This window comes from Pseudonaja textilis, chromosome 2 (genome assembly GCF_049901715.1).
Source record: "Pseudonaja textilis isolate UNSWEBS1 chromosome 2, rPseTex1.2, whole genome shotgun sequence".
Classification (NCBI taxonomy): domain Eukaryota; kingdom Metazoa; phylum Chordata; class Lepidosauria; order Squamata; family Elapidae; genus Pseudonaja; species Pseudonaja textilis.
The window spans coordinates 61544174-61560486 of NC_141991.1; the positions used below are offsets into that span (position 1 = coordinate 61544174).

The following is a 16313-nucleotide window of genomic DNA, read 5'->3' on the forward strand; positions in this document are numbered from 1 at the left end:
GGTTTTGTGATGACCTTGTGAGATTTATTGCTGTAGTATCCCTGGTCTTGGACATGAAATTAATTTTGAAGGAACCAAATTAATAACCAACACTGAACACTCCAGCAAGAGAATAATCAGGGAAGCCATCGAGATAGAGAAACACCCCCATAACATGAATAGACGGGATGATACCTCCCGCCTACCAGACATCTGGAAGCTAGCCCTCACCAACAAATGAGTCCCAGCCATGAAAACCAACACCAGACCCAAAACAACACGGGACACCACCACGAATCCCCCTCATCAGACCCAAGCCCAAGCCCATCCTACAAACAAAAGACAACTACCATCCAGAAAACAGACCACGGCTGCTTTGCCAGCTGTTGTATCCCCAACCCCAAAACCAAACAAGCTGACACACGCCAAGAACACAGACCCAGACCCCAAACTCAAAGCCAGACTAAAACCCAGAATGCTACATCACAGCCACCCGCTCAGGACATCACATCAGAAAACTCAGGAAATTACACCACAAGAACTCAAGAAGTTGCAACACAGCAAATGACCCAGGATATCACAGCACAAGACCAAGAACACAGCAAACTCCAAGACCAATAAACACAGACCAAGACTCCCAACCAATCAAGATGAAGAAAAAAAACCATTCTGGCACAGCAGTAGGCTAGCCTCAAATTTAAAACTGAAACGGCTGTGAAAGTCAGACTCACAGACAAACACAACACATAAGCCTGATGATGGCAGATGAGATTCTGCCGAAACATTGCTACAACTTTAAAAGCACAACTACAATGACATGGGAAAATACCCGAACAAAGCTGAATACCATACATGTAAGTACCCGCCAAAACTTAAGATATATAGATATAGATATATAGATATAGATATATAGATATATGGATCTTTGGTTATTTGGGTTTTCTCCCACGTAAAATTGGAAGTATCTAGGCAACGTTTCGATGAAGTCTCATTCATTATCTTCAGGCTTGTGTCTTCGGCTTTGTGCTTTCGGAATAATGTGAGCTTGCAGGTGCTTCTTCCTTTTAACTGCTAGTGGGGATGTGACTTGATTGGGTGGGGCTTGGCTGTGTTCTGATTGGCTGGGGGTGTGTTCTCATTGGTTGGGGTTTGGCTGTGTTCTGATTGGTTGGGGTTGGCTGTGTTCTGATTGGCTGGGGGTAGTGAGGATTAGTGTGGGAATTGTAAACTACCCAAGAAGATAATATGAAGAGAGAAGGCAAGAAACTTGTGCTTCCTTAGGAGCAGCAACTGCTGGGAAGGGCATTCCTAATTACACAGGCAACAACAGAGCAAGTGTCAAACTCTTTCAATTACCTTTCAACTATTTATGTTATGTCATGCATAAGATGGACATTGTCAAGATTTCATACCCTCTAGATCCAACAGCTGATCCACACATTTATAAAAGAAAGGAAAAGGAGCTGCAAAGTTCCAGATTCCCTTGAGGCCAAAAAAAAGATGATGGGTGGGTAAAGAAATCAGGCACCAGAGTGAAGATACTGGATTCATAGGAAGTCACTTGGAGTGAGAACATTGTTGATATGGCATATATTGTTTCAGGTTGCCTCCCTGATGCATATTAATAAGTTCTACATTGGCTACACATAGTTCCTTCTGGCAGGATATTAAGGAAAATATTACCTCAGAGCATGCTGCAGTACCTTAAAAGCATCCCTGGATTAACTCAGCTACAGGTAGAAGCATGCCGACTTGGGGAACATTAGTAGGTCATCTTCAGGCTAAGAAAAGAAAGATGTGTTGATGTTCCCCATACCAGTGGATTTGTCTCACATTTTAAAGCCATGTGTTAACTTTTTAAGCACATTTCAAAGAAAGGCAGTGCCCACTAATATTACTATTAATCCTAGCCACACTTTTACTCATATATATATATATATGCAGTTTGCATAATAGGCATGACATTGTACAATACCAGAACCAATGCCATCCCATCCAGCATACATAAAGAGTATGATCCTCCAGTATTAGTTCTGCTGCATCTATCCTTTAAAAACAAAAGTTTAGTGCCTCCCCTTTCCTTGGATTTTTTGAAACATGGGTGTTACCTCTTAGTCCCTCTCCAAATGGATCCTGGTTCCATCACTTTTGGAGTGTGGTCCTTGGCATGGCTCACAAGGCTTGGCATATGACCTGAACTCTGTGTATTTCCATCTCACCCACCAATGTGGCATTTCCAACCCGCACCCCATTTTCTGCTCCATGTTGAAAGTAGTGCTGCTCAGTGTTAAAGGTTGCTTTCTGGTTTTCCTGCTGAGCTTCAAGTGCTGTGCTCTGATCTGGCAGTGTGCAGAAACAGGAACACCTTATCTGGGTCAGTGGTCATCACTCTGTAACAGCCTAATCTTGGCTGCAGCTACTATTACCATGGTGTTTTAGTAGCATAATGGCCATAGCACCTGTGTGTGATATAAAGAGTACTCAAATCCCAGCAGAGCTACCTATTTATTTGTTGGTTTTAATTTTTTAATAAGTCCACTGATACACGATTCCAACTGTTTTTCCAGTTTTACTTGGGAAAGATTTCATTCCAGTTCTCAAATAAGTCAGATGAATAAGTACTGCAGTTACAATTAACTACCATAAGTACCTGGAAAACAAAATAAAAAGGCTTCTTATTCTTCCTCTTCTTCTTCTCCTCCTCCTCCTCCTCCCAAGTATCTCAGACAAAAAATAAATTAAAACGCATATGCTGATTTCAAAGATGTAAAATTCTGCACATTAAACAAGTGGTATAACCACTCTCCTGCTGAGAGATTCTTTTGTCTGTGGGAGTCTAATTTAATTTTGTATGCATATATTTTGTTGTGTGAGTATAGATGTAAAAGTGTATATATCCAGTAAGATGTGCCCGCAGAAGAGATTGGCAGTTGGTTTCCCTATAAGGAAATTTGGAAAGGTATAGTAACTGGGGAGTTGCCCAGCTGGGGACATGCTAGCTGGCAATCTAGTTTGAACATCTGGCAAATTGCTGCCAAAGCCCTCAAACCAGACAGAATTTTCTTAAAGCAGTATAGAAGTCAGCTGGCATCAGTATGCAGTGCAGCTGCTTTAAGGATGCAGTATTGTCACAGTGTAAGTCTGTAGTTCTTTCTATTAACACTTGATTCTGCTATATTAGAAGTCCTTCTGTTTCACTACATAGCAGATTGCCCACTATAATTGACTTTGGATTTTGTTGTGGTTGCTTTTGCAATTTCATATATCTCCCAAAGCAAGATGTATTTACAATAGGGTATATATGCAGACCTCAAATTTATTTTTCCATCTTTGTACTGTAATTGAGTCATCCAGGGGCTTTTCCTTTTATTCACAATAAAAGAAAAGTTGTGAGTTATGATTTCTTTTTTCATGTACATATGAATTGAAATAATTAGGATGAGCTAATAGAAATGAATGAGATGAGCAGAATACGCATGACCTTAGTGCATTTCACTGCATTTATTATAGGAAGCCTTACTTTTCCTCTCTATGATATTCCTGTAAGAATTGGAGGATTATTTTACTGAAGAAAGTTTTACACTGAGTCAGCAGTGACTAAAATAGGAGATACATTCATGCTGATTTAAGATTTTATTTATTTATCAAACTTGTATGCCTCCCATTTTGCCAAAGATGATTCTAGACAGCTTACAGATATTGAATAAAAGATAGGTTAAACATTAAAACAATAAATACAAGTAATAAATTCCTTTACTGATGGGCCCTCAGCATGCCCCTTCAGCTGGCATGGATGGAGTGTGCTAATCCATCAAATTGAGCCAGCTTCTCAGATAGACTGAACCCATGCCATGAAGGACTTTAAAGGGGATAACCAACATTTTGAATTGGACCTGGAAGCAAACTGGCAGTCAGTGCAGCTCATGAAACAGCAGTATAATATGACCTACCCCAAGGGCCCCAATAATTGCCTGCGCAGCTTCATTCTACACTGTGCAGCTGCATTCTACATTCTTCTGGATACCCTTCCAGGGTAGCCCTATGGAGAGTGCATTGTCCAAGCATTAGATGACCAAGACTTGAGTGAGTGCAGGGACTCCCAATCTAGAAAGGGTGCAACTGGCCCATGACATGAAGTTATGCAAAGGCTCTTCTAGCCTTGACTGCAATCTCAGCAAGCAGGAGACACAAGTCCAGGATAACACCAGATTACGCACTGGTCTGCCTGGGCTAGCACAGCCCCACCCATACCTTATTCATACCTTACTTTTCAGAGCAAATTACCAACAAAAGTAAATTTAATATCTGTGAGCTGCATGATGATGATGATGATGAATGTTAATGCTTATTACCTCAGCACTCCTGAAAAAACAAAACAAATATTGACTGAGTAATATTGATAGGACATATGTAGTTTTAGCTGAACTTGTAAGAGTCTACAGTGATTGCGTAATCCTTACATATTCACCCAGAATGAAGACCTAGTTTGTTCAGTGTGCAGTAACTTCTGACTAAAGTTATGTTTTTTGGTGGGTTGAGCTATAATTTATTTATTTATTTTTACTTATTTATTTATTTTTGTCAATTGCTTACAAGATAATAGGTATAAGTAAAAACATAGTTATGAATACATGGATACATATAAGAAAAAGAAATAAAAGAAATAAAAGAAACAATAGGACAGGGATGGTAGGCATGTTGGTGCGCTTATGCACGCCCCCTACAGACCTCTTAGGAAAGGGGTGAGGTCAATAGTAGACAGTCTAAGGTTAAAGTTTTTGGGGTTTGGGGAAGAAACCATAGAGTCAGGTAGAGTATTCCAGACATTGACCACTCTGTTGCTGAAGTCGTATTTCCTGCAATCAAGTTTGGTGCAGTTAACCTTGAGTTTGTATCTATTGTGTGCTCTTGTGTTGTTATGGTTGAAGCTGAAGTATTCATTGACAGGTAGGACATTGCAAAGTATGATTTTATATACTATACTTAGATCAGACCGAAGGCGCCGTAGTTGTAGGTTTTCTAGGTCTAGAATTTCGAGTCTGGTGACATAAGGTATTCTGCAACAAGTAGAGGAGTGGAGAACTCTTCTTGTGAAATATTTCTGGACTTTCTCAACTGTGTTAATACCAGATACGTAATGTGGGTTCCAGACTGATGAGCTGCGTTGGTCTAGCAAATGTTTTGTATGCTCTAGTTATTAGTGTAATATTACCAGAGAAAAAGCTATGTAAGATTAGGTTAACAACTCTTAACGCCTTTTTGGCTATGTAGTTACAGTGGGCTCCAGCACTTAGGTCATTAGAGATGAGTACTCCAAGATCCTTGACAGAGTTTGGATCATCAACAAGGTCTTGACTATTCAGCCTGTTGTTTTTTCTGATTTTTTTTGCCACTATGTAGGACAGAGCATTTATTGTATTCCATAGATTGGAAATAAATTGCCCAAGAAGAAATTGGGTGGAGAGTTGATATTCTGAGATAAAGTATGTATTGATGTCAGTATAACCTAGCTTTTAATATTTCTGCCTGTTATTCTGGGACACAGAATATTTTCTGTCATATAAATGCTCCATATTCTACATTCTATTGAAGTTACAGTTGAAGTATGTAATTTGTCTATGGAAACCTGAATCAAGATAATTACCTTATGTTGATATTTGTATTTTGCAATTCCTTTTGTACAAAAATATAGGAGTTGGGCAGTATGAAATTGATTGATTGGTGGTGTGCTATCAAGTCAGTGTTGATCTTATAACACATAGATTTTCTCTAGAAGGATCTGATCCTAATCTGGCCCTTCAGATCTTCCAGTGTTATACCCTTTGCCACTATAGGTGAGTCCATCCACTTTACTGGTGGTCTTTCTCTTCTGTTTCTTTCCCCTTCTCGGCATTCAGTAGAGAGATAGGTCTTTGCATAATGTATCCAAAGTAATATAATCTGAATCATCATTTGCCCCTTGATTCTGGGTTGATTTGTTCAATCAGCCTTTTTTTTTGTTGAAGTTATTTTTTCTCTGTGTGCAGGTGTTTCTCTGTGGTATTTTACAAGTATTTTCCATTACCAATGTTCAAAAATGTGAATATTCCTTCTGCAGGTTCCGAAACCAGGAAAGACATCTTGAAGTCCTTCTAAGCCGCTTCCTTTTCCTCACTTATAATAGAAATCTTGCTACACAAAAGCAGACTTTAACCATTAAACATACACTTTGAGAACTCCTAGGGAGGAGCCATTTTAGCTTCACACACTACATTTTTCTGTCTCTTCCTTCTCTGGGATGCAGTCTCTCCCTCCTGGGAATCCTGACTACATTTCATCACACTTTCTATCCTGTTTCTTCAAAGTCCAACTTTCACTTCCATTGAGCATCATAGGGCACAGTGCTTGAACTCTAGTGATCTTTCTAGGTATAGATATATCTAGGCATCTTTTTAAAGGCCTTCGTGGCTGCTGTAGCAAGTGCTAGTATGTGATCTATTTCTTGATGTTTGCTCTTTTATTATTGATGGTTGATTGTAAAGAGTAGAAACTATCCACCATTTCAGTATCTTCATTATCAGTTCTCAGTCAGGTTGTTGTGCCTGTTGTTATTTATTTGATATATTTTATATTTAATTTTTGTCCTGTTTTATCATTACATTTCTTAAGTTTTAGTATTAGACTGCAGATCCTTTGCATTTTCAGCTATAAGTGTAGTGTCCTCAGGGCAGCATAATTTATTGATGTTTCTTCCTCTAATATTAAAATCACACTCCTCTTCCAACCAGCGTCTCTATATTCAGCATATAGATTGAATAAGTAAGGGGTTGTATACAGGTTGTTGCACTCCTTTGCCAATCTGGAGCTATCTTGTTTTGCCATCTGTGTATTGTGGCTTCTTGACCTGTATAAAGCTTTCACATGAGAACAATAAGATGTTCTGGAATTCCCATTTTTCTAAGCCCATTCAACACCTTCACATGATCAGTACAATTTTAAGTCTCTCTTTAATCAGTTAAAATATTGAGGGATTTAAAAAATGTTCTTTGCCTTTCTCAATTACCCGGAATGTGTCAGCAATAATGACCCATGTTCCTTGGCCTCTAAGCGGTTTACAGTCAGCATATTGCCCTCAACAATTTGGGTCCTCATTTTACCCACCTTGGAAGGATGGAAGGTTGAGTCAACCTTGAGCGCAATACCTTTCCTCCTTTTACATGTGCTAAATAATAAACAGTTTGATCTTCTAACTCAAGGTATGTAATCCCAGTTCATCTGAAGTTGCTGGTGCCTAAGATGTCAATATGTAGTTGCTTCATTTCATCTTTCACCGTTTGAGATTTCCCATGTTCACGCTTCTTATGTTTCATGTTCCAACTATCCTTCTAATAGCATTGGATTTTCTTTTCCTGTAGGGCAACATCAACTGGATGTTCCAAAGGCTCTAGTCAAACTGTCAGTACTGCAAAAGATTCTCAGGTCCTCCTCAGTAGCATGTTGAGTCCAACCTGAGGGGCCTGCCATCTGGAACTATATTGTGAATCATTTGATATGGCTTATTCAGGGGACTTTCTTAGTAAACTATTGAAGTGGTTTACCATTTGGCCTTTCTTACTTGGGTATGAAAAAATGCCTTTATCATTTTCACTAAAGTGACATTTCACCTCCAGCATCTTCGTATGTGACTGTTGCCCCATGGTTGGTGCCTGTTTGCTTTAGCTGGGCAACTGGGGTGACTTTCATGCCTTTGGTGACCCTGCTAGCATACTACTGGCATAAACTCCTGACATTCTTTTCTCATCTCTCTCATCTATGTAAGGGTAGTAGGACTTGGGGGAGGGGGGATTGTGATAAAAAAAAGGGAATAAAAAGAATTGTTTACTATTCTGATCAAGACTCCCACTGTCCCAAATTTATCTGGGCTGAGTTCCTCAGATTCAGTCTGGTCTGTCTCTTTTGCCTTAAAGTAGAGGAGCTGTGTGTGTTTAGTACATTTAAATGCCACCTGCTCCATCAGCAGATCTAACCTTCTTAAATAAATAGCACAGATATCATCATGATAATAAAAACACAGTCAAATATGTAAAATATTGAAAACATTAAAAGAGAATAAAAGGCCGGAGAAATTAAATGTAGAACTGATCTGTAAAAAAAACGAAGCCAATTTCAACCCCAGTTGGCAATTTGTACCATAAAATGAACCCTGACACAGAGAAAACAAATTTAATTGTTGGTATCAAGTATATGATGGGACTCATGATAGGACTCGCAAAATACTGCATTAATGATCCAAATGTTGAAGGTGGAGTCAGAAGGCAATCACAAGCATTGAAATTATTTCAGGGGTAATCTAGGACTTTAAAGAGATGTCGCTTGCCATTCCTGCTGCTGCATCCTGAGCCAGCTGCTGATTTTGGACAGCTTTAATGGACTACCTAACCAACTATGTACTATAGTAGTCTGATTGTCAGTTTACCAGGACATGACTCACGAAAGCCAGGATTGTCCTTGCAGAAGAACAGCCAAGTTATTTATTAGATAACTGTGTTTGAAGTCCTTTCTCACTCCAGCTGTTCCACATCTTTCCACTTTCACTGCTGTAATGGCTAACCTGATTTTAAAAGCATAGTGCAACACCGCTGTGAAAATGTGTGTGTTTTTTAAATTTGGCTCCTTTTTTCTTTCAACTTCTGTGCTTATTGAGGAGGAAAATACACTGCTCAAAAAAATAAAGGGAACACAAAAATAAGACATCCTAGATCTGAATGAATGAAATATTCTTATTAAATACTTTGCTCATTACATAGTTGAATGTGCTGACAATAAAATCACACAAAAATTATCAATGGAAATCAAATTTAGCAACCCATGGAGGTCTGGATTTGGAGTTACACTCAAAATTAAAGTGGAAAAAAACACTACAGGCTGATCCAACTTTGATGTAATGTCCTTCAAACAAGTCAAAATGAGGCTCAGTAGTGAGTGTGGCCTCCACATGCCTGTATGACCTCCCAACAACACCTGGGCATGCTCCTGATGAGGTGGCGGATGGTCTCCTGAGGGATCTCCTCCCACACCTGGACTAAAGCATCCCCCAACTCCTGGACAGTCTGTGGTGCAATGTGGCATTGGTGGATGGAGCAAGACATGATGTCCCAGATGTGCTCAATTGGATTCAGGTCTGGGGAATGGGAGGTCCAGTCCATAGCATCAATGCCTTTGTCTTGCAGGAACTGCTGACACACTCCAGCCACATGAGGTCTAGCATTGTCTTGCATTAGGAGGAACCCAGGGCCAATCGCACCAGCGTATGGTCTCATAAGGGGTCTGAGGATCTCATCTCGGTACTTAATGGCAGTCAGGCTACTTCTGGGGAGCACATGGAGGGCTGTGCGGCCCCCTAAAGAAATGCCACCCCATACCATTACTGACCCACTGCCAAACCGGTCATGCTGGAAGATGTTGCAGGCAGCAGAACATTCTCCATGGCGTCTCCAGACCCTGTCACGTCTGTCACATGTGCTCAGTGTGAACCTGCTTTCATTTGTGAAGAGCACAGGGTGCCAGTGGCGAATTTGCCAATCTTGGTGTTCTCTGGCAAATGCCAAATGTCCTGCACAGTGTTGGGTTGTAAGCACAACCCCCACCTGTGGACGCCGGGCCCTCATACCACCCTCATGGAGTCTGTTTCTGACCGCTTGAGTAGCCACATGCAGATTTGTGGCCCACTGGAGGTAATTTTGCAGGGCTCCTGCAGTGCTCCTCCTGTCCTTCCTTGCACAAAGGCGGAAGTAGCGGTCCTGATGCTGGGTTGTTGCCTTCCTACAGCCTCCTCCACGTATCCTGATGTACTGGCCTGTCCCCTGGTAGCGCCTCCATGTTCTGGACACAACGCTGACAGAGTCAGCAAACCTTCTTGCCACAGCTCGCATTCATGTGCCATCCTAGATGAGCTGAACTACCTGAGCCACTTGTGTGGGTTGTAGACTCCATCTCATGCTACCATTAGAGTGAAAGCACCACCAGCATTCAAAAGTGACCAAACCATCAGCCAGAAAGCATAGGAACTGAGAAGTGATCTGTGGTCACCACCTGCAGAACCACTCCTTTATGGGGGATGTCTTGCTAACTGCTTATGCTTTCCACCTGTTGTCTATTCCATTTGCACAACAGCATGTGAAATTGATTGTCAATTAGTGTTGCTCCCTAAGTAGACAGTTTGATTTCACAGAAGTGTGGTTGACTTTGAGTTACATTGTGTTGTTTAAGTGTTCCCTTTATTTTTTTGACCAGTATATATTATTCCCCCCTTTTCAATAACAAAATGTTATTGTTGAATGCTGGAAAGGATATTTCAAAACATAAGAATTGTCTTGGAAAATAGTTTCTGGATTTCGTATAATTAATTAGTAACATCTGTGATTATTCTGCCAAATCTTCATGAATTTTTAAAGCTTCTAAAATGTATAGTTTCTGTCTGTCTGTGCACATGTGTGGAATATTTAGGAAATACTGTTTAGTCCAGAATTTCTGTACATTACCAACCCAGAACTGATTTTATGGCAAAATGCCCACCTTAAAGAACAGGGATTGTTATCCCATCAAAATGGAAGCTGTAACTGGAGCACTTTGAGAGGCAATTTCACAGTTCACCAAAAGGTAAATGTGTTGCTCTGTTTTAAAATGCAGAAATGTGTGAGCCTATATTTGAGGAATTATGTGGGAAAGAAACTGTTTTTTATCCCATTATATATTTGCACTGACTTTGATGCTGGCCTGCTTATTTAATTGTGCTGTGCCTTAACATAATACAATTGTGTTGGAAATAGTAATTTAGCTTATCAGACTAAAAATAATGGAGAGAGCAGCAGTAATATAAACCACCAGTACTTCTGCTTTTGATTAGGTGGGAGTATCTCTTAGGCAGACTGAAATTTTCTTGAATGTTAAGTGGTTCTCACTCTGTTTTTAGTTCCTCAAACCCAAGTGGTTGAAACTGGACCAATGTTTGCAGCCCTTAAGAATCAAGCCAGATTTTGTGGTTGTTAGAATCAAGTGATGATATTTAAATGATCAAGATGCAAAATAAGAGGTTTGTGCATCATTTAAAATTATGTAGAAGGAAGACTTGAGCAAGAATAATTTCCAGAACATCTGTTATGTATGAGGCTGTCCTTGAAGAGCGCTTGGAAGCTATAATTGAGCCAAATACAGTAGTGTAAGTAGATATGGGAACATTATGGCACACTCATGTAACACTGTTGCTTTGCTAGCTATGCTAGTTACCAGTAGGCTTCCAGGTACAAATTCGATGCTGGTTGTTTTATGGCCTTTTATGGAATAAGATTTTGTTATTTATGGGACTATCTTTCTACAATTAATCCTGGTCATTTGCTAAGATCAGACAGGATGGGTATGGTCCAGGTCCTATTATTTAAACATTTGGTGGGGCCTGGGGTGGCATGTCTTCTTTGATAGTCTGCCTTTCTTATGCTACAGGGGGCCATAATTCTGTTTGCCTTAAGATCTCAAAGACCTCTAATGCCACCACTAACTCTAGACATTAGCTAAATATGATGGCGGTATTAGACCCATCTTTATTGGCCTTTGGAATTGTTTCTCATTGTTTAAATTTGTCTCTAGCGCAATAGTTTTTATTATTTAATGTTTTTTATTAATATTAAAAATTGTTTTCTCCCATCTTGCCTTGGGGGCAACTGCTTTTACTGCTGTTTGTTGTTTTTAACTCTATGCATCCTCTCTCACACACACCATGCAGATTGATTGGGTGGCTTTATAGATAATCCTTGACTTACATCCACAACTGGCATCAGAATTTCCATTGCTAAGTGATGCAATCAATAACTGAGTCATCATATGACTATACCCTGTCTTACCTTTGTTTTTTGGCCTTGGGCATTAAGTAAATCTGGTTTAATTCACTTTGACTTTGCTTATTGGGAGCTGGCGGGGATGCTCGCAAATTGTGATAACACAATAGGGGCTCTACAATTGTTGTAAATAATTGCCAAGTGCCTAAATCACAATCACATAACCAACAAGAATAGGGCTGTCAAACTCCCGGCCCACAAGCCAGATGTGTCATGTGTTGACCATGCCCACACCCAGTTTAGTGAAAGGGGAAAAAGTCCCGATATGTCATATGATGTTGTCATGATTGCATGAGTTTGACACCCCTGAACAAGAAGCTGTCTTCTTCTTTGATACCCTGCTTTTACCATATCTAACTTGTTGAAATTTGGTTTTGTTTCAGAACAGTGGGTTATGTACTTATAAGGTACCACTCTGAATTACAGGTGCTTGAGCAATTTAATCCATTCACATTTAGTACTAAGTAAACCGACTCATTTTTGCAGCTACTCTTGAAAGCCAACTAGTGTTGCACATTACAGTGTCAGAGATAATAGTGTACATCTACGTGGGTTAAATAGATGTGGATTGTTGGACGGAGAGACATTTAAATATAGTGCAACCTTTCTTTTATTAGAGGGGTCTACAATGGTGAGCCATATTAGGTGAGAACCCTACCTGCATAAGTTTAGGGGATGTAGATTATGTATGAATTATGTTTTCTTCATTCAGATAGAAGAGAAAGCAATATTTTTCTTCTTAGTATTTTGAATCTTGGAGACAGCTCTTCTATTACTCAGTGTGTATTTATGCAGTTCCCAGCCTGCTACACATTAGTTCACTCAACAATAGAAATGAAAATTGGTCTCTTCTGCTGAGTCCTTGCATTAAAATCCCACACAGTCTAAGCTGGAGAAAAACAACATTTAAAGGTATAATCTCCCTGCTTTGTTAATTAATAGTGACAATTCATTCCTTTCTCCACTTCTTTAATTGCTGTTTTGTTGTTTTTGTTTTAATTATATTTTTAATTTACTCCTAATCAAATGGTGGCTTGTTGTCTCTCTGTGTTTATTTAATTATTTTGTTAGCTTATGTGCACAGGAGTGTGTGTGGATGCTGTATGCTTCCCTCTGGGTTTCTCTCAATGCTTTCCCTCCCACCTCGTCCTGGACTCGATCCACTAATCCAATTTGAATCTAGTCTCTGAGGTCTGAAATTCTAATTTAGAGATTGCAGTGGGAGTTGAACAATGCGAATACCAAGAATTTATTGTCTAATCTAATCAGGAGGAATCAGACGCCTGTAACAAGTCTATCAAAGCTGCGTGGGACCCTTTCACTAAACAGTGTATCCAGCCTTCTAATAACGCTAAAGCGATTTAGGGTTTCATGTCTATTTAGGGTTTCATGTCTAATTCATACAGATTAGCTTGCATGTTTTCCTTTCTTTTGCAGGACACGCTTGGCAGAAGCATAGCCCACTTTGCTTTTGAAACTCCATAAACAGCCTCATATTCTGCAAAGGATTATCCAGATGTTAGAGGATTAGATTTCTGCTGAGTCCTCAAATGGCATGGGTTTTGCCTTCTGCATCCCTACCCCCACCCCACATACCGTGCTATGGTTTCTGACACTGTGCTTTCATCAGTTTCATAGCACTAAGTCTGATTTGAAATTAACTTTGGAAATTGGGTATCCACCTCCTTGGAAATGCTGAAACCTTAAAAATTGGATATTTGATCCCTTTGGAAATGGCAGGTGGAGATTGCAGTAATCTTGATTTCAGGGCTGGATGAAGGGAAAAAGTAATTTCCCTGCACGGATGCTCTAGATAGTCTTGTTGGGAGCGGTGGAAGAATGTGCAGTTGCTGTGAAACTGGTCCTCCTCAGTAATTATCTAAAAAGGATGACTTCTGAAAAGGAAATGCTACCAGACGTATCATCTTTGATCTGAAGTATTCTAATTACATCGTTAATATCAATTTTTTTAACCTGCTGTACTGATATGATGCATTGACTTTTCATACAGTTGTATTACAGATAATTTCTGGCTACCCAACCTACAGCGTTCTCAAATGCCTCAGGGTTAAGCTGTGAGCCATCCTCACCAAGCACCAGAACAATCAGCCTCCAACCAGCCTCACCAGAAGGCTAAAAGGGTGGGAGACCTCTCAAATCTCAAGTTTGGAAGCTGTTGAAAATGGCTGGGGCAAAAACTGAGAAAGGGACACTGCCAAGATCCCATCCAATGACAGCATTTGAGAAATGTCCACTCACACTCTGACACATTGGGACAGGCAGATGCCCTTGGGAAGATGTAGCTCCACAAATAACTTGGCCCTGTGCCTCATAGGACTTTAAAGGTACAGGTAGTCCTCAACTTATGACTACAGTTGAGGCCAAAGTTTCTGTTACTATGCAAGACAGTTAAGTGATTTTTGCCCCATTTTATGATCTTTCTTGCCATGGTTGTTAAGTGAATTACTGGTTAAGTTAGTATGGTTGTTAAGTAAATCTGACTTCCCCATTGAGTTTGCTTGTCAGAAAATCACAAAAAGTGATCACGTGACACTGCAAATGTCATAAACGCCAGTTGCCAAATATCCCAATTTTGAACAAATGAGCATGGAGATGCTGCAACAGTTGTAAGTGTGAAAAACGGTCATGGTTCATTTTTTTCAGTGCCATTATAACTAAATGAATGGTCACTAAACAAATGGTTGTAAATTGAGGATTACCTGCAGTAACCACATTATTGAACTGAATTGCACCTGGAAAGCAATTAAGAGTCAGTGTAGCACTCGTGTAAGTTGGATGAACCATGGGTCACCCAGAACTGTGTGTCTGGACCAATTGCAAATTGTAAATAGTCATTAAGGGAAGTTATACACAGAATGCATTGTAATAATTGAAATGGGAGATGACTAAGGCACAGGTGCCTAGGTGTAAGGCATCCTGATTTAGGAATGTGTGTAATTGGCACACAGATGAATGTGTGCAAATGCCCTCTAGCCCATGGCTGATCTTCTAATAAGAGCTGTGAAACTACAAGGACTGCCAATTTGTGCACCAAACCTGTCAGGGAAGCATTAACCCATTCAGAGTTAAGGATGTCAATACTCCTGACCCTGACCCTGAGGGACCAACAATCTACAACTACTCCACCCCAGATTGAGTAGTTATTTCCTATCCAGATTCTTAGAGGCTCCATGCACTGAGCAAGAACCTGAACAGCATCTCTTACAAAGATGTATATCATCAGCATACTTTGCACATTTACAGTGTTAATTGTATATTGTTTTTGGTTCGTTTAATAAAGCATGAATGAAACAAATTTTGGCCTAATATTAGGTGCAGGTGTAGCCTCTTTATTTTTCTTTGAAAAAACGAATGTTTCTGGAGAAGATGCAGCTGAGGATCTGGTACATGAGCTTTAGCTGTAGGTTTTCTCTTAAACGATGGGCTTAAGTCAACACAAACCCATAGCTTGTTATTCCTGATATTATTGGGTGGCTCTTGATACTTGGGCAGTCTTCAGAATATAACTTTTAAGTTCCTATAGTCCAAAGATTTGTGTTTTTTTATGCATAGTCCTTAGACTAAATGGACTAAAACGTGTAGATAGACATCTATTTAAGGGGATTGAAGCACTTGATGAGCAGAGACCCCTGCAGTCCAACACATTTGTAGATGAGTATTTTATAGGTCACCTAGGAGGCTTTTCAGCTTTGGCCTTGAAGAGCAGACTCAAGGCATTAACCACCTAAGGAGATGCATATTGTCTCTATGTTTGTACATTTGACTGTGAGCCCTTAAGGCATTCCCAAATAAAGAGAGATGTTGCTGGAAAATGAATAAGCAAATGAAGAGTAGCTAGAGTATATGCTAGAGTGTAAGCCCCAGGCAGTCTTAAAATTGCTGCCCATTATCAGCATATCTTAAAATGCTATTTGTTTAGGCTCAGTATGGTATTTAGGAGTTAGAATAAAACTTTGTGGACTGGGGAAACTTCTGAGCTGGCTGCAAGTGTGAAAGAAGCTTAACTAGAGGAGGAGGCTGAAATCAGCTTGACCAAATAATGCTATCCAGATTTTTAAGAGGAGCAATAAATAAGAATCAACAAATGAAGAGACATATTTTCTGTGCCTTGCCTCGATCTCACCAACACCCCTTAGTTTTGAGAGTGTCTACCTGGTGGTCATTTATCGTTGTCAAGAAATTATTGAATTCTTTCTATGTATATCATTCATTTTGTTGCATTATGATTTTTTTTGCCTGAATAAACATGGTATGAGTTTTGTCCAAAGTAGAGTAACTGTGCCTAGAGGCAGGCATTGTATATCTTGCATCTAGATTTCATGTGTCATTGCTAACAATTTCATGGTTTACCTGACAACTATAGGCAGCTTTCATTTAAGTGTTGTAGAGTCATCAAATTGTTCCATGGGAGAATGGAGACTATCTGCTTGAAAGATTGAGAGG

The 16313-nt window shown here is 39.8% G+C and overlaps 1 protein-coding gene and 1 long non-coding RNA gene across 3 annotated transcripts in view; both read left to right on the forward strand.

Moving 5' to 3' along the window:
• Window positions 1-16313, forward strand: part of CACNA2D2 (calcium voltage-gated channel auxiliary subunit alpha2delta 2) — a 636728-nt gene that overhangs the window by 183861 nt on the left and 436554 nt on the right. The gene's annotated exons all lie outside the window — the stretch shown is intronic.
• Window positions 11113-15165, forward strand: LOC148126877 (uncharacterized). Its single transcript, XR_015741412.1, has 2 exons — window positions 11113-11176; window positions 13287-15165. It is a non-coding gene; the product is annotated as an uncharacterized LOC148126877 (long non-coding RNA).